Source organism: Eumetopias jubatus, unplaced genomic scaffold, assembly GCF_037043125.1.
Source record: "Eumetopias jubatus isolate StellerSeaLion01/CBP00866 unplaced genomic scaffold, mEumJub1_p1.0 scaffold_14, whole genome shotgun sequence".
Lineage (NCBI taxonomy): Eukaryota > Metazoa > Chordata > Mammalia > Carnivora > Otariidae > Eumetopias > Eumetopias jubatus.
This window is the reverse complement of record NW_028274820.1, coordinates 23,834,925-23,861,535: the sequence shown is the minus strand read 5'-3', so window position 1 is coordinate 23,861,535 and position 26,611 is coordinate 23,834,925. Positions and strand designations below refer to the sequence as shown.

General features: G+C 40.9%; 1 long non-coding RNA gene across 1 annotated transcript; it reads left to right on the top strand.

The window, feature by feature from the left end:
• The first annotated feature begins 50 nt into the window (after nt 1–50).
• Nucleotides 51–24,392, top strand: LOC114222132 (uncharacterized). Its single transcript, XR_003611878.2, has 3 exons — nt 51–637; nt 15,787–15,964; nt 21,545–24,392. It is a non-coding gene; the product is annotated as an uncharacterized LOC114222132 (long non-coding RNA).
• Nucleotides 24,393–26,611: the final 2,219 nt, after the last annotated feature.

Below are 26,611 nucleotides of genomic sequence, written 5' to 3'. Positions count from 1 at the left end.
GCGGGGCAGGGGCGGGCCCTCAGCGAGGGGCGGGGGAGGGGCGGAGGAGGAGTGGCGCGGCCGGGCCCTCGGCAGAGCCCTCCATTGGACGAGCCATGCTGAAGGATCCCTCTGGGAACCAACCAAAGGCGTCAATCTGGAGCCGAAGAGGCGGTATCGCCAAGCGGACCAGTTTTGGAGGTCAAAGCTCCGCGGGGCGCTGCTAGTGGTGGAGCGAACTGTGAGGGGAGGGTCTTCCACTTGTCGCCAGCGTGAACCCTGGTGCCCGGTGAGTGTCCGGAATGAATCCCCAACTCCGGACCCTCAACTCTGCCCCCGCCCAGGCGCGCTCGTCTCGGCTTCAACTCTGTCATGTGTCACTTTCTCTTCCCTTTATCCCCTGGGGTCCTTTTGGTCCCTCCCCGTCTCTTCGCGCTCAGAAAGCCGAATTTCGCTGATGCTTAGCTCAGAGAAGAAAATTTTGTGCGGAATTCAGTCCTTCCTTCTGTTAGGCAGCAGTCGTTGGATGGGAGGGACTAAAACTCACTTGGTGTCCTGACAAGATTTGTTACTGTTGCTAAGATCGTCAACTCTTAATGCTTTAAGGGAGGTAACTTCGTGCAAAGCCAGAACTTTCGGATTACTTCCGATCTTGAAGGTAAGACTCCCTGGATAATTTTTCTTTTCAACTTTAGTGATACACTCCTAAAGATCTTAATTTTATTGCAACTATTTATAACTGAGGCTTGCTAAGAAAAATCCATTAGCTATATTTATTGATGTTTGAAAAGCAAGGATTTTTTTAGGTGTAAAATAGCGGTTAGCACCCTGAGTGTTCAGTGCTTTATGAATGTGTATTTTGATTTCTAGCTTAAAAGATAAGGAATTAGGGGAGATGGGTTACAGTAACACGGCTGCAACCAAAGCGAGGAGCAAGATTTTAATTCAACTCAGTTCTCACATAAGATTAACAAGTCAAAGGAATAGATGTAAAAATAAAAGTAGTCAAAACAGGAAATGAGCAGTCCGAGAATGTTCTAAGTCCTAAAAGGAGCCCTATGTTACCTGTAACTTTTTAGAAAACAGAAGTAACTTTCCAGGGGCTCCTGGGTGGCTCAGTCATTAAGCGACTGCCTTTGGCTCAGGTCATGAGCCCATGATCCCATGGTTCCGGGATCGAGCCCCACGTCAGGCTCCCTGCTCAGCGGGGAGCCTGCTTCTCCTCTCCCTCTGCCTGCGCAGCTCTGCCTACTTGTGCGCTCTCCCTCTCTCTGTGTGTCAAATAAATAAATAAAATCTTAAAAAAAAAAAAAAGTAACTTTCCAGCATTACCGGTTCTTGTGACCTCACGAAGTTGGAATTTTTTATTTTGTTTTCCCTTTTTTGTTTGTTTAGAATACTTGGGAGTCAAAATTTAATAATGGACCTTTTTTTAGGTGCCTCAAATTTTTAAAGTAATGAAAGTATTTACTTCCTTTAATACCTTAAACGATGAAAGAAAGTGAAAACTTTGTGGTTGGAATTGACTGTCAGCATGTGTCTTCATGAAAAGTAGCATTGTTGGAAGAGTGGACAGAGGATGGGGCTGGAAATCACTGGGTAATAACCAGCTGGCTTTGTAACCTCAGTCATCTGTCAGAACCTCTGTTTTATTTGAATGAATTCAATTACATGATCACTAAAGTCTCTTACATGCTCTTAACTCTGCCATATTCAAGAATCTTTTCAAAATCACACTGAAACCATTACAATTAAAATAGCCTCTTAAATGTTGACCCTCCAGATACATAAATGTTACTCATATTTGTTAATATAGTACCTGGAAACTTGCGCCATTTATTTTCTCATCTCCCGCGTAGAAGTCTGGAAAATCCGATTTGGCCCAGCTAAGTGTACTCTCACTCTCATGAATTTGTTTCTGCTTGCACTATAGTCTTTTATACTGTTATACACTCTTATCAGTCCTAACCCCACATTTGCAGAGCCTGGGCAAGAGTATGGCTTGGAGGCTCACATACTATGTGTCTAAATATTTAAGTTATAAATCAAGATAACAAACTATTATAAAAAATGTATTCCGGGACACCTGGCTGGCTCAGTCAGTGGAGCATGTGACTCTTGATCTCAAGGTTGTGAGTTTGAGTCCTACGCTGGGTGTAGAGATTACATAAAAAAATAAATCTTAAAAAAAATAAAAATAAAAAGTGTATTCTACTCTACCACCTTGACTGAAATAATGATCTGGAAGGCCATGTTTAAATTTATAATTTTCAGACTTCTAGTGTTCTCCGCCAGATCCTGTTCTCTTCCCATTCCCAGCTTCTTCACCCACCACACCAGAAGGGACCATGCATGCGTGCACCTAACATGTGTAAGCTTATGTCTGCATCCCTTCATGCAGATAGTGATGTGTAATCAGCAGCTCTGTCTGCTGTCTGATCTAGGCAGACATGGCCCCTCGATCTCATGGACTTCTTGCTCTTTGCAATAGGAGGATCCTTCCAGGCCTAAGGGCAATTCAGTTATCTGTTATCAGTGCTCAGTTATCTGTTTTCTCTCCTGTGTAATCAGCCATCTCCTTTCAACTAGATCAATCCTCATAACAGTGAAGTAGGAGAGAACTCCCACCACTATCACCAATTTCCTGTTGGCTTCATCTCTGCTACCACTAAAACCATCCACTTTTCTCCGTGCCCATTGTTGGCATGCTATCCAAAGTACTATCCCTTATCACCAGGATGACTATCCTGGCCTTTTTTGTCATCTCTTTATATTCTTGTTTTCTCAAGTCTGTTCTCCATTCTACCCAGAATGCTATTTTTAAAACCTAAATTTGATCATATCACTTTCCTTGCTTCAGACCTGCCCGCGGCGGGTTGCCAATGGCTTCCGTTGCTTTTAGGATAAAGAACAAATCCTTAATGTGACCCATCATGAACTAGTCCCTTCTTCTTCTGTATCAAGGTGAAAGCTCTTTAGTGTCTAGATTGCACCATGCTATCTTTCAACATAAGAATATTGCATATGTTGGGGCACCTGGGTGGCTCAGTCGGTTAAGCATCTGCCTTGGGCTCAGGTCATGATCCCAGGCTCCCGGGATCGAGCCCTGCATCAGACTCCCTGCTCAGGGGAGAGCCTGCTTCTCCCGCTCCCTCTGCCTGCCGCTCTGCCTACTTGTGCTTTCCTGTCTCTCTGTCAAATAAATAAATAAAATCGCAAAAAAAAACACTGCATATGTCCTTTCCACTGCCTGGAATGGTTTTCTCTTTACCTGATGCTTATATGATGGTTTGGATAGTGAGCACAGTGGAGTAAGATACCATGAATACCTCCTGTATTTCTAACCTGCGTGACTTGATGGACAGTCGTAACATTCACTGCACTAGGAAACATTGGAAGCGTGACAAGTTTGGGCTACTCCTTGACCTTGGACCTGATGAACCTGAGGTGCCTATGAGAAAGCACATCTTTTGGATCTCAGCTCAAGCCAAGTCTCAGTTGTTTGGAAAAGCCTACCTTTTCTTCTCCATCAAGACTAGATTCTTTGTTTGTACCTGTTCTCTTTATCCCCATTTCTTTCGCTTTCGGTGGTTGTTGTCAGCTCACTGATAATCTCTCCCATCCCTTTTCATTCCCTTCTCTATAGCAACAGCTCTATTGAAAACATACTAACATATATCTTGCTTCTCCATCTTGTTTGAAACTCTGAGTTTCAGACTCTCACTTTGCACACTTCTGTGTGATACTGTGCCTCACAGTGTCTTCTGAGAGCTCATAAATGCTGACACTTTCCAAGTTCCCTCCTACCTGTGTAGTCTGTACATTTGAAAGTTGTTCCTTCTCTCTGAGCTGGGGATCACTTCCCCAATTCTGCATCACAGAATTTCAAGTTATTATTACTCTTTCAGTATCATGCCAAAAGCCCTCCCTTCTATCAAATTTCTGTGTTATGACTGTACCATCCTCCACTGACTTGCTGGTGATTTTGCCACACTTAATGAAGACTTTGATATTTTGCTCATGTTCATCCCCTCTACCCTTCAGCCAACATTTTAACTGACCTCCGTGTCCATGCTAATGAGCCATCAAATATTCTTGCCTCTGTTTCTTCTTGGACTTGCATTTCCATTCCATTTCAGTCACAAATCCCAGTGGACCTTCCTTGATCCTTTTCATCACCCTTCCATCTCTGAAATCCTAAACTACAATGTTTTAATATTCAGGGTCCTCACTCCTCTATACCATGCCCTTGTCCTTTGACCTCAGGAGAACTCCCAGACTCTAGATCTTTCTTTTTCACCTAATTATGATTGCCAAATAAAATACAGGACACCCAGTTAAATTTGAATTTCAGATAAACAATGAACAAATTTTTAGTCTAAGTATGCCCCATACAGTATTTGGGACATATATATACTAAAAAAATATATTCTTTGTTTATGTGAAATTCAAATTTAGGAGCTCCTGGGTGGCTCAGTCAGTTAAGCATCTGCCTTCAGCTCAGGTCATGATCCTGGGGTCCTGGGGTCCTGGGGTCCTGGGATCAAGCCCAGCATTGGGCTCACGGCCTAGCAGGGAGCCTGCTTCTCCCTCTCCCTCTGTCCCTCCGCCCCTCCCCCCGCGCTGTGCACTCTCCCTCTCAAATAAATTAAAATCTTAAAACAAAAAAAAATTCAAATTTAACCAGATGTCCCTTTTTAATTTTCTCAATAGAGCTGGTAGCCCTGCACTAATCTATCCTTTTTGTACTTTCTTCACTATCTAACCTAGAGCCTACGGTATGTAATCGGTACCAAACATTTGCTAGCATCTCCATTCCTCACACTATAATTCTCTTCATCTCTATGCTGCCGGTAACCCCTCTACCTGCTCTTCATATCCAGCCTCCTGAGCATTGGCTCCCTCTTTTCCATTTAAGTGTTGGTGGTTCTTAGGTGTATGTCACTGCTCTTGATCTCACTTTGCACACTTGTGTGATATTGTGCCTCACAGTGTCTTCTGATAGCCCATAAATGCTGACACTTTCCAAGTTCCCTCCTACCGTAACCTTGTACCTGATTACTGACTCTTATCCAGATGCCAAGTGGACGTCACCACCTTTGTAACCACAAGCACCTCAGAGTTCATGCCACCCACTCCCATCTTCCCATGTGTCATCTCCTACATTCCTTATCATTCAAACTGCAAACTGGGAATCTTCTTCGACTTCTTTCTTCCCTCCTCCTCCACCTTCAATTGGTTACGATCTCTAGTCAGTTTCCTAGTCAGTTTCCACTGCTTCTTGCCTCAGGCCTCAAGTCCACTTGAGTTTTGTCAATGAATTTCCTTACTGACAGGTCTCTCGGCCTTCAGTCTAAATCTTCTAAACTGTCCTCCATGCTGCTACCAGAATTGTAGTTCTAAAATGTAAACCTGATTATGCTTCAGTCTCTTCCCTTTTGCATATGGAATAAAAGTCACACATTTTAGTGTAGATACAAGCCATTCTTGGTATATAACCCCAGCACTCCTATCTTTCTCACTCTCCTACAGCTTCCCTCTCTTTCATCTATTCTGAACCATTGTAATTGCCAAAAGAGGTGTACTCCATGTCCCTGTGTGCATTCTCTTTCCTCTGCCTGGAATACAATACTAAAGGCTTACTTACCCTTCAAGATTTAGTTCAAAAATCTCCCTTGTGTGGTGCTCCTGACTTGTCAGTCAAAATTGATCATGCATTTGCACCGTCATCATTCTGTGTGGGGTCATTTAACACACTGGTCTCTGCTTCTAGCCTGTGAGCTCCTCTACGGCAGGGATAACGTAGTATTTATGTTTGTGTGCATAGTATCTGGGATATAGTCAGTGCTCAATAAATGTATGTTGAAAAGAAGTATATAAAGTGCAGGTTTGTGATCTTTATGGTAAGAGGGGACCCGGGGTTACAAACTTGAATGCGAAATGGTTTTGGAAGGCTAAAAAGTGATAAAAATAAGGCAGGATGAATGTAATATAATAGGAAGTGGTGAGGACTATGGAAAACTGGGGATACATGCTTTATCTACAAGGTACATTTGCTTCTCAGCTCTAGCTGATTGTTCTCATATGAAAATGAAGTGGACCTACCTGCTAAATATGTAGATTTTTTTTAATGTGAAGTTTCCTAAGAAGCTGTGTAAGCCAAACAGAATTTATCTGTGGGTCATTGTAACCCAGTCTGACTTCTGATCTAGAAAATAGCTTAGTTTGGCTCAGGTACCTTTTGAGAGTTTTGTTTGTTTGTTAATCCACAACCCTACCTTTGTCAGTTGCTGGAATGGATGCTAAGCAAATAAAAGTGGTCCTTGAACAGCACAAGTGTCAACTGCGTGGGTCCACTTACATGAGGATTTTTTAATAAATACAATACTCGAAATGTAGTTTCTCAGTCTTACGATTTTCTTCATAACAGTTTCTTTTTTCTAGCTTACTTTTTTATAAGAATACAATATATAATACAACATACAAAAAATGTATTAATTGACTTATTGTTAAGGCTTCTAGTCAATGGTAGGCTATTAGTAGTTAAGTTTTGGGGGGAGTCAAAGGTTGTATGCAGATCTTTGACTGTGCACAGCACCCCTAACCCCTGCATTATTCACGGGTCAACTTATACTCAGACTTCCATCCATAATAAGTGTTTGTTGGCAGTGCTTCAAGCTGCCCTCTGCACATCTTAGAATCTGCTTTCTCTATACGTAATGCCCTCCAATATTCCTGAGCTGAACTGCGTTTTCACTCTTTTTCACTCTACAGGTATACTATCCTCTGGCCTTGTCCACATTCCTGACACCCTTGGATAAAGGTCCTTGTGCTTTATAAAACCCTGTATGAACCTTAAAGACACCTCTTTTACCCGTCTGGCTTGGACATCTCAAAGTCCTGCACATTGACCTCATTTTTATGTGTCTTTCTGACTTGAGTTATCACTTGTAAAGGGTGGTTCTGTGCTTTAGGAAAGCCTGACCTTTTCAACTACCACGTTGACAGTTCTAATTTAGTCCACATCTAGTACAGGGGCCAGCAAACTTGTTTTTAAAGGGTCAGGTAGTAAATATTTTAGGCTTTGCCGACCACATGGTCTTCCTAGCAACTACTGCTTGTTGCAGAAAAGCAGCCATAGACAGCATGTAAACAAATGGGTGCAACTGTGTCCCAGTAAAACTTCATAAAATTAGGAAGCAGGCTAGATTTGACCTGCAAGACATAGTTTACAGACTCTTGCTGTAGGATTTTGATTTCCACCTTTAGGCCATGTGAAAAGATTGTTGAGCATCTCATGCCACACTCCTCTTTGCTCATGCTGCATCAGCCACACTAGCATTCTCTCTGTTCCTTGATCATGCCCATCCTGTCTGAGACCCTTTGCCCAGGCTGTTTTCCCTACCTAGAATGCTTCCTCCTGCCCACCCACAACTCTCTCTTCTTGCAGATGTCATAAGGCCTTCCTTAACCATTCTTAGGTGGCTCTCTTTTCATTATTCTCTATCATGGTACTTTCTTTTGTAATTATTTTACAATTATTTCTTTACTTTTTATCGTCCGTCTCCCTCAGTAAATAGTAAGCTCCATAAGGACTTTTGTATTCACTCTTATTCACCTATGTATCTGTTGAATCTAGTAAAATGCCTTGTATACATTAAACACTCAACAGGTGTTTATTGGATATATCAGTATCGATAAATCAGTCAGTGACTCAGCCTGTATTATGATTTGCCAATGTAATTGTTTTCACCAGAAACTGATAGAATAGCAAAGGTATATCCACCAAAAAAAAGTCAAAATTTTAGCATTCTGACGGAACAAGTTATGAAGGCATGTGGGTTTCAGTCATGGTCACTGTTTCTTAGTGTATTTTTACATTGATACATTGAAAATTAGTACAGCTAGGGGCCTGGCTGGCTTAGTACGTAGAGCATGAGACCCTTAATCTCAGGGTTGTGAGTTCAAGACCCACATTGGGTGTAGAGCCTACTTAAAGCAAAAAAAATTTTTTAATTAAAAAAAAAGAAAGAAAATTCATACAACTAGAATGCCATTCTATAGCTTTTCCCCCAAAGGTACAGAATAGCTCCAGCTGCAGATCTGAATAGGTAAAACAACACCAAGTTTATAGCATGAGATTTTATGTGGTATTATGCCTCCATAGGGATGGTCAAGGCTATAAGAAAAACACTGATAAAATCCTGTCCTTTAGGGATGCCTGGGTGGCTCAGTTGGTTAAGCGTTTGCCTTCGGCTCAGGTCATGATCCCGGAGTCCTGGGATTGAGCCCCACACCAGGCTCCCTGCTCAGCAGGGAGTCTGCTTCTCCCTCTGCCCCTCACCCCGCTCCTGCTTGCTTTCTCATTCTTTCTCTCTCTCAAATAAATAAATCTAAAAAAAAAAAAAAAAAATACTGTCCTTTAGGAAGAAAGGTCTGTTTGGGTAATAGATGAGGTAGTGACAGGAGTAAGAGGGGCAATTCGATTCTTTGATAGCTGTCTTCAGAACCTGGAGTTAAGCAACTCTGAATAAATTTCAAAAAACTCTATTAAAGTAGAACAAAACATAGTATCTAAAGCTAGTCTCTGCATTCATCTGAAAACCTTCTGTTGTACTATTGGAGTAAAAAGCTTTTAGATCAACATTGCATCTGTCCAAACAGAACCCTGTTAAAAGAAGTATTGGAATTAACTTCAGAAAAGGAAATTTACGAAGCTGCATGACATTACATTATTGCCCTTTCTATTAGCAAATAAGATTTCTATCAAGTTTGAAGTCCATGTATACATATATGACAAGAACCCACTGAACCATAGATTCATCATCAATTTCTCTGGCATACCAACACTGGGCTCTGTAATGATTATGTAAATCCCTTCCCTCACCCTGATTATAATCATTAAATATAGGAAGTAGAAAAGAACCATTTGAGATCCCAGGGTTGAAATATATTATACATTGTAAATAGTGTTGCATATGGAAATAATTAAAATAACTGTGGTTAAAAAAATAAAAGGCATTCAATTATTACTAGAATTACAAGAAAAAGTTAAAGCACCTAAATAGCATTTAGTTAGCCATATAGTATCCAATATAAAATATTTTTAAAAAAAATAAAGAATGGGGGCACCTGGCTGGTTTTGTCGGTAGAACGTGACTCTTGATCTCAGAGTTGTAAGTTCTAAGCCCACGTTGGGTATAGAGATTACTTAAAAATAAAATATTTTAAAAATAAATAAATAAAAATTTAAAAAAATAAAGGATGGATATGGGGACACTGGGAGAGAATTATCTGTAAATTCAACTGCCACTATCAGTTCAGTTGGATGTCTCAAAAACATTTCAGATTTATCATACAGCTCCTTCTCACAATATTTTACAGATTCCTCCTCTCCTCAAGCATTATTAATGGTGGAAGCCCTCAAGTTTCAATTCAAGAACGCTTTTTTTCCGCCCTCACATTATTCTTTTTTCTGGCCAATCTCAAAATGCCATAACTTCAATAAATTGGTTTTATAGTAACAGCTCCCCAGTGGACATCTCTAAACCTGATTGTTCCTCTGTGTTTGTGATGTAACTACTCATCTTCCACATATATGTCAAAAACATCTCAAGCTCAACATGTCCATGGCAGAGATGGCTAGTATATGTTTGCCCCCCTTCTTCCTTACTACCTGAACCTTTATTTCATTTAGTTTGCAATGTGCCTAGCTTAAATAGAAAAAAATAGCCTGCCCAACCTCCCTTACTTTTGGAGATGCCAGTGATGTGGTGGAAGTCTTTGGGTAAGGTTTTCAGGAAGCCCCTTTAGGGGTGGGAAGAGGCGCTTAGCCTATTTTCCCTTACCCCTTTCTCTCCTGCCTGGAACCTGGGTAAAGGGAAAAAAAGGGCAGTAACTGCTCAAGATTGAAAGCTTTCAGCCATGTATATTATGTATATAATATATATATTTTTTTATTTAACATTTTAGGTGAGTTGAATTCTCACCTCTTAACCAGTAATATCATTTTCCAGCAAATATGAGCCACCCACTTACTCAACCACAACCTTCTTTCCAGTTTGAGTTTGTACTCAAGTTCAGCGGAAGGAGAGCAAAGTAGGGGAAAGTGGAGTTGAAAATTGTAAGGGAGGGAGTGGCCCATAGTTTAAAGGCTTCGTTGAAGAGCCAGGAGCAACCACAAAGCAGGAAGAAGGTATAAAGAGTAGAAGGAGCCAAATAGAGTAAACAGAAAGCATCCATAAATGTTTCTTTTGGAGTTAATTTTGCTGCCAGAACTTTTATATGGAAGGACATCACATCATTTTAGAAAGGGATAGGAAGCCTATAAAATGTATGACAGGAGCCTTATTCAATGTTGTAAAGCTCTAAAAAGAAAAGCATGTTTTGTTGTTCTACTCAGTTCTCTGGGAAGAAGGAGCTATTTTAGCTAATAACTGGTGAGTAGAGAGTAAAGTATATTATAACCATGAAACCTAGGTGTGGCAAAGAGGTGTAAAGAAAAATGATAAACTCATAGAATGTCTGGATTGAAAAACAAACCCGTACCCAATTTGTGAATTTTCTTTACCACATATTCTTTCCTTTCTTCTTGAACAGGAACACTTCGCCTCCAGAGTAACTGTTCTCTCCTTCATAGTTTCAGCCACACTATCAGACCATCACTGTGGCTAGAAGTGTAATACTTACTGAGTGCCTCATATAAGCCTCGTGTTTGTGGACATTTCACCTCATCCCATGCTTTGAAAAGTTTTCCAGGGCCCTTTTCAAAACTGAACTGGAATTCCACATTCATTCTGACTCTAAACCAGTTTTCTTTCTAATATGTCCTATCTTGCAAGGGGAAGCAGAAATCTAAAGCATCAAAATTTTAAATTCAAACATTCACCAGGCCTTTTTAGAAGTTTCAGTTAATTAAATTGCTATATTCAGAAAATAGGCATTCAGAAAAGATGCAGTGTTCCTTAGGGCACTGGTGCTTTTATCTCCTAAAAAAAAAAAATAGGCCAGGATTATTTCTAGGGGAAGGAGTGAGAATGGGAGAGAGTAGGGAAGACCAACAGACCTATAGAAACAGTGGCCTCAGCTTCCAGAGACACTTTATAATTCAGTTGCCCAGAGAAAGTCTGGGCAACCTGAACGTCCTGAAGCAGGTCTAACAGATTCCAAGGGGAGAAGGGGAAGACCCACAGTTAGAAGAAAAGAGTTTTGTGCAAATACTGTACCTAGAGCCAGGAAATTTCAAAGCTATGACTGTCACAAAGTTATCATTTCATCATTTTAGTTTCACAGATTTTACTTTGAAAAGCTTTTACAGGGCCATGAAATAACACGTATCTTGCCTTAGATTCAAGTGCTGGCTCTTGATTCCCCTCAGATGAATTAGTACTTTTCTATCTTTGAGTGAAAAATAGATGTAACTTTAAACAGTTAAGAACCATCAAATAGATAACCACTTTTTAACTTTTAAATCTAACTCAAGCTGTGATTAAATCTGCTTACATTATAATTCCTATTCTTTTTTTTTTTAAGATTTTATTTTTAAGTAATCACCACACCCAACATGGGGCTCAAACTCCCAACCATGAGACCACGAGTCGCAAGCTCCACCAACTGAGCCAGCCAGGTGCCCCTGTAATTCCTATTCTTAGGATTTTAATCCTGGTCTTTTCCCCATATTTAATTTTTTTTAAGATTTTATTTATGTATTTATTTGAGAGAGAGAGAGAGAAAAAAACTGCATGAGAGGGGAGAGGGTCAGAGGGAGAAGCAGGCTCCCCGCTGAGCCGGGAGCCCGATGTGGGGCTCGATCCCAGGACTCCGGGATCATGACCTGAGCCGAAGGCAGTCACTTAACCAACTGAGCCACCCAGGTGCCCTTCCGTATTTAATTTTAATGCGTGAAAAATTCAAATTCTATACCATTGTCACTGGGAGTTTTACATCTATTAGGGAAAGAGGACAGAAAAGGGAAGGTACAAATCTAGTCCCTGGAAACCTTGAATACCAAGGCCTGAAACCTGGAATCAAAGTTTGCCGTATCCAACCTTGCCAATGTAGATGCATAAGTCTAAGTCCCAAAGAGGAGAAACTCTCTTTTTGTAAAGTTATTTTAACTTGGGTGGAGTTTGCCTTGAAGGCTTAATCTTGCCACCTGGCTTCACAAATACCAGCAGTGTCCCTTGCTCATCACCTTGATCTAGGTCAGAAGTGTGAGGCGTATGGACGTTCAGTCTCTTCAACTTCCTCACAGTGAACTCTCAGTACAGAGGCACAGGTCACACAAGTTCTAAATACCAAGGGAAGTGCTTCAGTGATTATCATAGGAAAATAAGCCCAAAGTAATGCAGCACCAGTATAAACAACAGGTATATGGTCATAATGTGTTACGCTTATAAATGAATAAATAACTTAGTTGAGATTCAGTATGACTTCTGATACTCTAGGTAGAGGCATTAAACAGAAAAAGACAAATATATTAGCGGCAAATAATAATAGATTTGTTTGAAGATGTAAGAGACATCATTATTTTATTTCTATTGGCATGCTAATGTCTGTTTTCACTCTATAAATAATTAAAAATATAAATCCTATTTATATCAATTCACATTGCCTCTTCTGCCCCCCAGAATAACCTCTCATGTTTATGTTTAGTAATTTTTTTAAATTTTTTTGCTAATCAGTGATGTTATTATTTTCTACAGTCTCTTTATTCCTTGGTATACTACCACTTATGTTAGAGGTGCTTCTCTTACTATGTTTTATGGATTCCCTTTTTCAGTTTATTTTCAAGTAATTATTAGCTAGTCTGCTTTTTCTTATTTTCCATGTACATTGTGTTCAGTTAGCAAATGCTTATTTTTTTAAAGTTTTTATTTAAGTAATCTTTATACCCAATGTGGGGCTCAAACTCACACCCCAAGTTAGCAAATACTTACTAAGCATGGTCCCAGGCAGTAGACTAAGTTCTGGGAATATAGCAGTAGACAAGGCAGACATGGTCCCTGTCCTCATCGAGCAGACCTTACTTTCTAGTACAAAATACGTTTCCAATAAACCTTTCATTGGTGCTTCGTTATTCAAGACTGTTGTTTCATTTGTTACTCATTTATTCATACAACAAACAGTATTGAGAATCTGTATGTACCCAGCACAGCATGATGATATAATTAAGAAGATAGACATAACAGGAGCGCCTGGGTGGCTCAGTCAGTTAAGTGTCAGGCTCTTCATTTCGGCCCAGGTCATGATCTCAGGGTCATGAGATCGAGCCCCACATGGGGCTCTGCGCTCAGTGCAGAGTTTGCTTGTCCCTCTCCCTTCTCTCCCTCCTTTCCCTCCTCTTCCCACCACTTGTGCATGCTCTCTCTCTCTCTGTCTCTAAAATAAATTTTTAAAAAAGACATAACAGATAAATTCAAGCACTGTGGTTAAAATAATGAAGTGGTAGCATGAACTATGTACATTGAAGACAGAAAAGGCAGATCAACAGCTCTAGCTGGAGAAACGGGAAAAGCATCCTGGAGAAGATAATATTCAAGCAGATTAAAGATTAGTAGGCAAAGAAGATGGAGAAGGACTTTTGAGGCTGAGGAAAGAGCATTTGGAAAAAGATAAGGAGCCATATGTTCGATGTGACATTCTGTGTAAAGTTCATTGTAGTTCAAGTATAAAGGACATGAACTATCAGAAAAGGAGAGGAGTTTCTCAAATGGGCTAAAGCCAGATTGTGAAAGGTGTTGCTTGCGACTGCCTTGGCGTGCTGAAGAGTCAGTGAACACATCTTACTAACTTAAGGGCTTTAATGAGGAAGAGTGAAAAATGTTCACGTAACTGTGTTTCACTTCCTGCTAATTGCTCATGGTTTCACCAGGTACTGCTTCCTGACTTTAGCTGAATAGTTCTGCTTGCCATATAAGACTCGTTTGCCTTTTGACTATCTGTGTGATACTTAAACACTATTCCAGTTGTCACAGCTTTTTCTTTTATTATTATTCATTTTAGAGAGAGGGGCGGGGAGGGGCAGAGGGAGAGGGAGTGAGAGAATCCCAGGCCGACTCCGTGCCCAGCACGGAGCCCAGTGCAGTGCTGATCTTACGACCCCAAGATCATGACCTGAGCTGAAACCAAGAGTCAGATGCTTAACCAACTGAGCCACCCAGGCACCCCTCACAGCTTTCTGCAAACCAAATAATAATAGGAAAAATTTGAAATTCTAAAATTAGATTTATTTTTGCTCTTACTAAAGAATCATTGGAATTTAAAATGTCATATTCACTTTACACAGCTAATGTCTTCATTTAGCTGTCTTATTTATATTCCTATTTATGACTATTTACTTTTTTTATTTGAAAGCATAAAAATACTTTGAAAGTAGAATCATTAAATACTTTGGTGTTGGTTGTAAAACAATATTTAGGTAGCTTCTTTCTTTTTCTTTATTTTTAAAAATTAAACGTCTATTTTGAAGAGATATTTGCCGCACATATAGATGCCAAAGGAGAGAAGAATGGTTTAAAATACTGTTAAACTAGGGACACCTGGGTGGCTCAGTCGGTTAAGCATCTGCCTTCGGCTCAGGTCATGATCCCAGGGTCCTGGGATCAAGTCCCCTGTCGGGCTCCTTGCTCAGCAGGGAGCCTGCTTCTCCCTCTGCCTGCCTCTCTCAGTCTCTCATTTTCTCTGACAAATAAATAAATAAGATATTTTGAAAAATAAAATAAAATACTGTTAAACTCAAGTCACTGAAACTTAAATCAATGGTTATTCTTACAGGAGGGATCAAGTCAATACTTACCCTATTCTTGAAAAGGAAAATCTGAAAGTGGACTGTTGGTGGTGTTAAAAGTAAAACTTTCCTTAATTTCAAGAAGCATATATTAAGCACTTATTTTGTGCCAAACTCAGTCTTAGTCACTGGAAATACAAAAATGAATAAAACACAATCCCTGCTCTCAATAGACTTACTGTCCAGTGAAATGTTAAGTTGAAACACATGAAACTGCTTTTTTTTTTTCGGTCAAAATGGTCCAACACCAGTTCAGCCTAACATGTATATGTGAACAGAGATTGGCCATGATAGAGACAGGAACGAGGTACTACATGCACTGAGAAAGTGCTTCATGCCGCCTAGAGCACACAGTGAAAGCTTCCCAAAGGAGATGACATTTGAGCTGAGTTTTAGAAAATGATTGGGAGGTCACTGTGTATCTCCAGGAAGCAAAGAGAATGAGGGCATTCCAGAAATAGGAGAGAGCACATGCAGAGTCGTTGAACCGAGAATGAGCCTCACGCATGTGAGAAACTGCAAATAGTTCAGACTGGTTGGTGTGCCAGATATGTCCCCTGGGGGTGACAGGAGTCAAGACAGGTGAAGTAAGCAGAGGGCAGAGGGTTGGGTGTGGTAAGCCAAAGAGCTTGATTTTATCCTTGAAGTTGGTGAGGTGTATGTAACCCAGAGAGTGTGTGAGGCAATCTGTCAGGGTTCAGAAAGAAAATATCACCACTTATATAGTTACCTTTGCCTTATCTTTTTAAATTTTCCAATTAAACGGGTTATAATGCATGTAATTCCTAATGCAGTAGTGGATGTAAATAATTTATGAATAAGTAAATATGCATGTATTATGGTATGTTACGGGTTGAATTGTGTCCCCCCACAATTCATGATGAAGTCCTAACCCCTAGTATCTCAGAATATGCCTTTATTTGGAAATAGGGTCATTGCAGATGTAATTAGTTAAAATGAGATCACACCAGAGTAGTGTGGGCCCCTAATCCAATATAACTGGTGTCCTTATAAAATAGAGCATGCCACCTGAAGACGAACGCAGAGATTGGGTTGATGCTTCTATAAGCCAAGGAAGTCCAGGATGGCCAGTGTACCCTCAGAAGCTATGGGAGAAGCATGAAACAGATCTTTCCCTCACTGCCATCAGAAGAAACCATTCGTGCTGCAGAATCATGGATTCTAACCTCCAAAACTGTGAGACGATTTTCTATTGCTTAAGCCATCCAGTTTGTGGTACTTTGTTATGGCGGCTTTCAAAAACTAATACATGGTGCATGGTCAAAAAGTTTGGAGACCCCAGTTAGAGAATGAGAGCCATTGAAGAGTTGATTTATGTTTAAGAGTCCACACTATTGTATGTACTCTCTGTATTTAATAATTTATTTTAACTCAAAGAGATTTCTTAGCTTCTCAGTACTTTATTTCTTAAAGCCATTATAGTTGGAAAAGAATCTGTTCACATTTGTGTTTGGTGTAGTTTATGTTAGAGTAGGAAGGAGTTAGGAAACCTTTGACCTTTAGTTCAAAACAGGGTGGTGATATGCAATAGTTTTAGTGGGGAAAAAATTTATGTTTAAGAGCCCTGTTACGCAGGGGTGGAGCCAAAATCAGAAATAGGGTCCTACCAACAGAACTCATAGCTGTGAAAAGTCTGATGGTGTACCATCGGCGCGGGGAGGACTGTGGGCAATGCATGTATTATTCTGGCTGTGTTAATCTTCACGTGCTAAAGACAACCAGTCCTTTTTATACAAGTTACACATTAGTCATGTGCCTGCGGTTCCAAAATAGTGTGATTGAGAGAGTTCTCAGAGCCAGAGGTAACACCTTAAACTCAGATGTAAGTCTTTGGAACCTGTGTGTGGGTCTACAAAGTCCAGAAGTCAGCAATACATTAGTTAGTTATATTACTTAATATTAACTAATATATTAATATAAAAACCAGGTCAGTAATATATTAATTAACATATTAATAAATTATTGTTTACATATTATCACAAAATATATTTACATATTAATATAATTAGCATATATATAAATATTGGGGTTTTTTGGTTATTTTTAGGTCTTTGTAGGCCATGGAATATTTGATCATTTCTGGCGTTATTTATGCAAGTCAACTAAAGCATTTTGAAATACTACTACTTTTCTGAAAATTCAGATGTATTTGTAATAGCTCTGTCATCCTTTAGACAAATAGATTTTAGACTTTTTAAAGTAATAGAACCCTTTCTTAAAATAAACATCTATGTGGAAGCCCAATATGCCATAACTGCATTAGCAGTTTTACCCGTCATAGAGAACTGGCCATTTGTAAAGTTCTATATTTTGTGGATATATTTTCAATATTCACTGTAATTTGCTAGCAGAATGAGAATGAATTTATATAGAAGAGGGTAATAAATATGCTTGACCTATGACCATAGAGCTTGTGCTTGGTGTAGCTTTCCAGTGGTGGGACTACATTTATAAATCCCATCCATCATCTCTAATTCGGTCCCCTTTGTAACCAGCATGGCAGTCTGTGACCTACAGCTACTTGGTCCAGAATATAATGTCTACTGTCCCAGAGAAACACATTTCTCATAAGGGACTTCCTTTTCCAGCTTCCACCACTGTTCTTTTAACAGTTTTTGTTTTTGCTCTATTCATTTTAACTACACTTTTGCCACCTTTGGACTCTAATAGACTCAAAATCCTGTTTGTCCAGTTTGGTACATGTTTTGTTTTTTTCCTCACTCGTGACTTATAATCATATTGCTGTAGACTGATAAGTATTTGGAACTATATATACTTTTTATATGTTTAGATTGTTACAAAAGCTAGCACCATATGGAGATGTTGGGGATAGCAGTGGAGTCTTTCAGAATTAGAGTTTTTGCCTTCATGGTATTTATCAAATGGCTCATTTTTTAAGAACATGATAGGTCAGGTAGCCAATCTGACTGCCAGTAAATTACAATTCAGACTTTTCTACCTTTTTCTAAAATGTACATATAAAAGGATAGAAATAATAGGCTATAAGGGGTCATCAGTGAATCTTTTCAATAAAAATATACCCAGAGTCTGTATTCCTTTTTTGCGGTTGTTGAAGTATAATCAACATACAGGGTTATATTAGTTTCAGGTGTACAATATAATGATTTATATATTTATATATATATATATATTTATATATTACGACCCAGAATCTTGTATCAAATGTTTTTTGAGCCCCTACCATGTGCTCATTATGCTAAGTTTTAAGTATACAGTGACAGACTAAATGAACATGATCCTGGCCTCATGGGATAAATATATTACAAACACATACATACACACACTAAATATATATATATATATATATATATATATACACACACATATATATAATATAATAATAAAGTACAGTAATATAATACTCTGATACTCAAAGTTATGAGGGAAATAAACAGAGTTCTTAGGTGGGAGGAGAAGAAGCTACTTTAAATAGAATAGTCAGAAAAGGAATGAGAAGTGAAAAGAAAGCATTCTAGGCAAAAAAAATAGCTTGTGCAAAGGCCCTGAGGCCCAGTAAAGTACTGGGCTTATCAAGGAATGAGACCTTAAGTTCCGTGAGGAAAAAATTTTTTCTTTTGTCTAGAACAATGTATGTTACATAACAATCACTATAGAAATATTTGTTTACAACTGAATGAATATCTGTATACTTAGGATTTAGTGAGTACAAGTTGAGGTTGAAGAAGTAGGAAAGGACCGGACCATTCCAAGTCCTGTTAAAAATTGGGATCTAATTTACATTTTATAAAGATCACTTACAACTGTGTAAGGAATTGTTTGGTAGAAGAAGGGAAACCCAAAACTGGAAGAAATTAGGTTTGTGATGCAGTGGAGGTAGTGACAGGTAGACCAGAGAAGTCAGTAAATAACTGAATGTTAGAGCCAAGGTCAATGGCTTTAACTTCCTGCTCACTTCACCTCTTCAGCAGCTTAGCAAAGTGATTGTAACCAATATGTATTTTTGTACCCCTAGAACTCCCACAGCCCCTCGAACCCCCAGACCAAGGCTGGAAAGAAATTAGCCTTTGTCTAAGAATTTAATCAAGCCCTTGAAGAAAGTAATTTCAGAGTTTCTCCTGAGTCTTTGTATAACTAAGGGAGTGACCATCTTAAGTGAAGTCACCAGGAAGACCAGAAGTGTAGATTATTCTACATAACTGACTTGGTTTATGCCCCATGAGTGTTTCTTTTGAAGAGATTTTACCACACACACAGAAGCAAAAGCAAGAGAAAATCATTTTTTTAAATATTGCTACGCTAAATAAAACCATGATACTAAACTAATAGTCATTCCTACAGAAGGCTTGCCTCTCTCACACCTCCTCTGGCAGTGTTGCAAGGAAATAGCTCTTTGCATAGAGACTCTACCTGTCCTTCTAGGCAGTAACCGGCAGACTTGAGCCTAGGGACTGGTGGAGAAGTGTCTGGGATGCTAAGGAGCAATTGCTTGGTGCATAATTAAGAACATTAAGACAAAGTCTCATGGAGCACCTGGCTCACTCATTTGGTGGAGCATGCAACTCTTGATCTCAAGATCTTATGAGTTTAAGCCCCATGTTGGGCATGGAGCCTACTTCATTAAAAAAGTAAAAATAAGGGGCACCTGGGTAGTGCAGTCGGTTAAGCAGTGGCCTCATGGTTTCAGCTCAGGTCATGAGCTCAGGTTATGAGCTCAGGGTTGTGGGATCAATCCCCGCATTGAGCTTTGTGCTCAGCGGGGAGTCGCTTGAAATTACCTCTCTCTCCCTTTCCCTCTGCCGCTCTCCACCATGCACTTCTCTCTCACTAAAATAAATAAATCTTAAAAAAAAGGGGGGGGGCGCCTGGGTGGCTCAGCGTCTGCCTTCGGCTCAGATCATGATCCCAGAGTCCTGGGATCAAGCCCCGCATCTGGCTCCCTGCTCTGCAGGAAGCCTGCTTCTCCCTCTCCCACTCCCCCTGCTTGTGTTCCCTCTCTCGCTGTGTCTCTCTCTGTCAAATAAATAAAATCTTTTAAAAAAAAAAATGAAGTCTCTTTTCCCCCAGCATACACTAAAAATAACATTGACTGGGGCTGTGAGGCTGACGATTATTTTATGACTCTTATTAGCAAGCACGTAGATTCTCAGTGAATCGGGATTTGCTATCTCACTAAGTAGCCTGTCCCACTTTTGTACTGCCCTAGTCTTCAGACAGTTATTTCTTTCACTGAGCCAAGTATTTCCCCCCCCATTCCTACCCCCTGTATATAGTTCTACTCTCTAGAACCTCAGTAAATAAGGCTAATCCCTTTTGTTCGAATTTTAAGATTTTATTTTGGAATGGCTGCCCGGGCTGCTTTTAATCTTCTAATCTATTGCAAGAGAAAATGAAGCAGGGGCAGGAGTTAAACCTAAAAGATGCAGAGGACAAAGTGCCCCATGTGAAGGCAGGTTTTGTCTTAAGATTTGCCAGTCGCTGCAGCCTTTTCAATGAGGCAACTCAGTCTGCACCTGCATGACTGCCGCGATATTCTCCTGGATCTTAAAGGAACCTCAGGTTCCAGGTGGACAGGCCTCTGCTGGAATAATAATTATAATAGCCAAAATAATTAAAAAGCAGATCATTGCCCCCATCTCTTCCCCTTCTCCATTCTTTTTTTTTTTTTTTAAGATTTTATTTATTTGACAGAGACACAGCGAGAGAGGGAACACAAGCAGGGGGAGTGGGAGAGGGAGAAGCAGACCCCCGCTCTGGGCAGGAAGCCCGATGCGGGGCTCAATCCCAGGACCCTGGGATCATGACCTGAGCTGAAGGCAGACGCTTAACGACGGAGCCACCCAGACGCCCCCCACCTCTCCATTAAGTCACTTACAGAACTGGTAGAAAGTTATCTAGATCCTCCCTTTGAGTTCTAGGATGCCCATCCTCTCACTTCCTTGACCTTGATATGACCTGATGCTTCCCAATCCTGAGATACTCCTGGGTTCTGCAGAAAGGAGTGGTGTGTTCTCCCTCAGCATATTCTGTACCATACTGTCTCCTGCCCTCTTCCTTCAGGAGCTGTTCCTCTCTTCGAGAAATGTAACCTCCGTGCCATACTCTTCATGTTGTAGTTTTACGCCTTTAAAAAAAAAAAAAAATTCCTTTAGGGGCGCCTGGGTGGTGCATTTGGTTAAGCATCTGACTCTTGGTTTCAGCTCAGGTCATGATCTCAGGGTTGTGGGATGGAGACAGGGTTTGGGCTCTGCGCTCAGGAGGGAGTCCGCTTGTCCCTTTCCCTCTGCTCTACCCCGACCCCTGGTACACACGCTGTCTCTCTCTCAAATAAATAAAATCTAAAAAAAAATAAAAAATTCCTTTATTACCACTATATTAGGACTTCTTGAAGGAGAAGAGCTAAATATGCACTGTCAATGAGCCAGCTGGTGCCAGAAACAGTAACAGAACATGTATAGTCAATTGTACAAGCATATCAAATTTGGAAAACAGAAAAGTAAACATCTATAATTGTACCACAGTAACACAAACCCAGTGATCCATTGTTTTAATACATTTATTCATTCATTCAAGTCAGCAGATATTTACTGAGTACCCCAGGCCTTCTAGGGAATTAAGATCTAGTAAGGGAATTGTGACTAGGTAGAAATAACCACAAAAATACCTCTATTTTGGTATATTTTTATTGGATCCTAATCTTATTATAGTTTTTTTAGTACATTGCAATTATACTGTCTATTCAATCTTACATGCTTTATTTTACTTTTTAATTTACAGCACAGTGGGAATGACAAGAGAAGTGCAAAACTGTTTATTCTATATTCTTGCCTGTCAGGAATAAGATTGTTGTCTTTATCCTTAGTCCGTAGTTCATATAGCAGGCTCTCTCCCTTTCCTGCTTCACAGCACCTACCCCTAGCTACACTGTTTGTCCACCTTACAGCCGGGTCATCAGCTGTGGGTAGATACGTACTTCTTACTGCCCAGTAGTCTTCAATAAAGGTGCCAGTAGAGCTCACTCTTACCAAATTGGAGGCTGGAGCAGAATAGCATTAGTCTGGGAAAAGGATCAGCCCTGTTCTAGCTGCTTCAGTTCCTTACAGAATGGCATGCACACGGATGATAGAGGTCTCACGACTTAAGCCGTAAGACAGTGATCCTATGGGTGTCTCCTCATCTCCTGACTTGACTGTTCTTGCCTAATTCCTTCTTTCCTTCCTTCCTTCCTTCCTTCCTTCCTTCCTTCCTTCCTTCCTTCCTTCCTTCCTTCTACTTTTCTTTTACCTCTTCTCCTCCCAGATTTTCACAAAAGACTGCCTGTTTGTTTTTTGTTTCTTTTCCTGAAATGTCACCTCTCCACATGGCAAAAGTAAAGGCCTAGTTCATTTGATCCCTTCTTGTGTCTTATAAATTCCATAGCCTCTGGGGCGCCTGGGTGGCTCAGGCGATTAAGTGTCTGCCTTTGACTCAGGTCATGATCCCAGGGTTCTAGGATGGAGCCCTGAATGGGGCTCCCTGCTCAGCGGAGAGCCTGCTTCTCCCTCTCCCTCTGCTGCTCCCCCTGCTTGTGCATGTGCTCTCTCTGTCAAATAAATAAAATCTTAAAAAAACAAACAAATTTCATAGCATCAGGTATCCATTTGAGGTCTGGAGCTTTAGCCCTCGCCTGGTTTCTGCTGTCTTTGTAGTTACAGTCATATTTTAATATAACTAAATCACACCCCAGTATTTTTTTTTTTTTACAATTCAGTGGGTTTTAGCATATTTACGAAGTTGTGCAACCATTGCCACAATCTAATTTCAGAACTTTTTTATCACCCCAGAAAGAAACCACACCCCCATTAGCAGTCACTCCTTATTTCCCCTACTCTTCTGCCAGCCCTAGTTAACCACTCAGCTACTTTCCATCTTTGTAGATGTCATTCCTGCTGCTCACAGAGAGGATAGGTGCGGATGTGGAGAAAAGTGAGCTCTGGTTTGGAAATGAGCTTCTACTTCTGATCTCTGCTTCTCTGCCATCCCCAAAATTTGAAGTTAAACTTCTTGCCCCTTTAAAGATGTTATTCCAAAGATTTTCATCTGATCTCCAAAAGATAACCATATATAATATATGTAAACAAATATATTCCTAAATTTAATCTTATTTCCTGTGAATGAGTCATCCTAGTGCATACACATGCACACACACTCACCTGGCCCTGACTTACATTCCACAGCCTTCTTGTGTGACCGGACAGTGAAGGACATCATGCCTCAAACACTGTCCCCTAGGGGCGCCTGGGTGGCTCAGTCGTTAAAGCGCTGCCTTCGGCTCAGGTCATGATCCCAGGGTCCTGGGATCGAGCCCCGCATCGGGCTCCCTGCTCGGCGGGAAGCCTGCTTCTCCCTCTCCCACTCCCCCTGCTTGTGTTCCCTCTCTCGCTGTCTCTCTCTCTGTGTCAAATAAATAAATTTTAAAAAATCTTATAAAAAAAAAAAACACTGTCCCCTAATTCCCTAATTCCTAGGTTCTTCAAAGCAGGCTCTCATACCTCTGTCTGGCTGATTTTAGGTGAGATGTTTCAAAAATACTAGGTAACAGTAAAGTGTGGGAGCCTGTAGAATGAACCATGGGGAACGACTTGGGGAAACACCACTCTCTGCTGTGTGTACAACCAGAATCGAACGTGGGGACACAAAGAGGAGTGGCAGGTCAGGGTAAGAAGGCTCCTTAGCAGTTGCCTTTTCCACCTAGTGCATCTTAGCTGACCCAGCCCCCCCACCCCCACCCCTCAGGAGTGGTCCTTTGTGATGTCTAAGCTCCCCGTGGCCACCACTGGCTGTGGTGAGTGCCCTGCTGACCAAACAAAGCTGAGGGGGTGTGAATCCTCATCGTCCCGGGAGAGGTATATATACAGAGGACGGGAATCCTGGGGTAGACACCTGAGAGGCTGCAACATGGCAAAAGTGGCAGAGAAATCCTGGGAGCCACAAACCACAAACACCAAGCAGTGGAGGAAGAGGAAGACCCCCTCTCGATCAGGCCAAGAGGCGCTAGCAAGGTCAGATGATCCTGCCCAGGCTTCTCTTCTTCCTCATTTATGTTTTCTCCCCCTCCACTCCCTCCCCAGATAATCCTGCCTCTGATTGGCACAGACCTCCTCCTTAGCTCCCCACTTTCCACCCAGCCCCCATTCCCTCCTCCCAACTCAGTGCCCTCTGGGCTCACCTTGTTGCCTTACCAGGTGCTAAAGATCTGCAAACAGGTAAAAAGATCACTTCACATGAGTTCAAGAAAAAAATACTCTCCTAAAGTTACAAGTACTTCCAGAAGAAAGAAGAGAGCGAGAAGGGCCATCAAGTTTCATCGATTGCCATAGACTGAGAGCCAAAGGCAGCCAGGCCAGACCCAGCGGACGCTATGGAGCGACACCACTCCAAGCCAAGACCCATGCCAACATACCTCTAGAGCAAGCTTCAGAGACCTCAGACAGTCTGCATCTAGAGTCCTGGCTGCAGAGAATGGCCAGCTGCCTAAGACTGACTCAGACCCTAATGTGGAACATGGAACACAAATGGAGGTGATCAAAATAAAACCAACAGGGTGGGAGAAGCCACTCCAAAAAATAAAATTAGGCACTCTGCACAGCAATGAGTTCTGTTGCATTACTGCTTGAGATCGCTCCTCAGAAGGGGAGAGTGAAATGACAGAGAGGCTTAGCATCTTTGCCTGTAAAACAAGTCCCTGGTCCCCTGACATCTACCTCAGGAGAAAATGTACTGACATCTTACCAGGGGTGGAAAAATAATCCTTTCCACCAGATTCCCGATCTATGGCAGACGAGTTTAACAACTTCCTTAGTTGGTAGTCAACATTCATTTTAAATGTGGGTAAAATCGGGAGAACACAGCAGTGCCCATCCTCACTCTTAAGAGGCTTAAAAGGGAAGGGAAAGGGGGTCAAGGAAAAGGAGAAAGCCACAATGTCCCCAGGAGGCAATGACTTTGTCAGTCTTGATGCAGAACCAAGCTGCTCCAGTCACTTGGAAATAATTCAGTTGGAAGTTGAAGGTCCCTGAGCTTCACTGGCTCTCTCATCCTCTGTTGACCTAGCAGTGAGTTGTAACAAAGGGCAGCAGCACCAGGCGTGGCCATCAGGAGAGGGTACTCATGTGGTCACATCAAGCAGAGGCCTCACAAGTTACCCTTCTCGGGTCTGATTCTGCCCACCTTCCCCCCACCCTCCCCATCAGTCGTTCTTCCCCTCTAATGCCCAGAATGGAGCACTCACTCCATGTGCCCTGCAGAGGCAGAAACGGTTGGGATTCAATATTTATAGGTTAGACCAATGATCCTCAAAAAATTGTGAGTCTCTCCAAGAGAATGTGAAAAACTGTACACTTTCTTGTACAATTTTAAGTTCACATCCCCAAATTTTTTATCATGAGTTTAAATATTTACTAAGGATATAATTTCTAATTGATGATAAATATATTTAAAATAAAACTATTCATTAGTCATTTTTTTTAAATTTACAGTCTGATGTATATTATTGTCCAGATAAATTCTGCCTCACTTTGCTCTGGAATTACTCCAGAGAGATGCCACCAGACGGGGTTATTATTTGGCCTGTATTTTTCTCAGGAAACTTTGAATCTGCTCACGTATTTAAACAAGCACATGGTGAGACCATTCTTTGCCATGCCATTGAAAGAGATAATTTTTTCTGTACATTTTTAAAGGCTGCTGTTACCTGCTACTGGCCTGAACCATTACGACAAGTGGCAGTGTGACCCCTGCTTGCAAGATGTGTTGGTGCAAACTGTAGCCCCAGCAGTAGAGCAAATAAACTAATTGCGTGCAGTTTAAAAATCAGATGTCCAGTGTTGTATAGCATCTTTTGTGAGCAGGAATGTTTCGATATTTTACTAGTGAAAAATGTAACACAGGTGTATTTATATCAATTAGCTGAAATTTAACATGCTTATGGCATAACATTGAACACAGTCTCTCCTTCATCACCTGTGGCGCTTTCCAAATCGTTTTATTAAATTTAAAACAAATTCCTTTGTCTCTGGAAAGATGGATCCACAGAAAACTGATAGCATTAGTTGCCTCTGGGAGAGGGAACCTCATGAGTAGCTGGCACTGGTGTGGGAGGGAAGTTTCCATTGTAGGTCGTATTGTTATCTATTGAATTTTAAGCCATGGGAATTGTATATTCAAATTTAAAATACAATATAATTTTAGAGATGCCTGGGTGGCTCAGTCGGTTAAGTGTCTCCCTTCAGCTCAGGTCACGATCCCAGGGTCCTGGGATCGAGTCCCGCGAGCGGGGAGCCTGCTTCTCCCTCTGCCTGCCGCTCCCCCTGCTTGTGCTCTCTTTCTCTCTCTGACAAATAAAATATTTTAAAGAGATAATAAAATAAAATAAAATACAATTTTAAAAATAAGAGAGTTAACTAATTATGTCATAACTTCAAAAAAAAAGATTTTGCTGGCCAAAATTGTAATAAGATGTATTTATTTTGCTTTTCAATCATTAAAACATTTCTCTAGTTCTTGAAGATTTATCCATGAGGCATACACAGTAATAACATAATGGCAACAAGAAAATTACTGGTAGGGGGCGCCTGGGTGGTTGGGGGTGCAGTCTGTTGAGCATCCGACTCTTAGTTTTTTAAAGGCTCAGATTGCATTCTCAGGGTTATGAGATCGATCCCCACGTTGGCCTCACACTCAGTGCGGAGTCAGCTTGGGTCTCTCCCTCTCCCCATGCTCCTCCCTACTGTGCGTGCACTCTCTCTCTCTCTCTCTCTCTCAAATAATAAATATTTAAAAAAGAAAGATAGCAGGAAGGGAAAA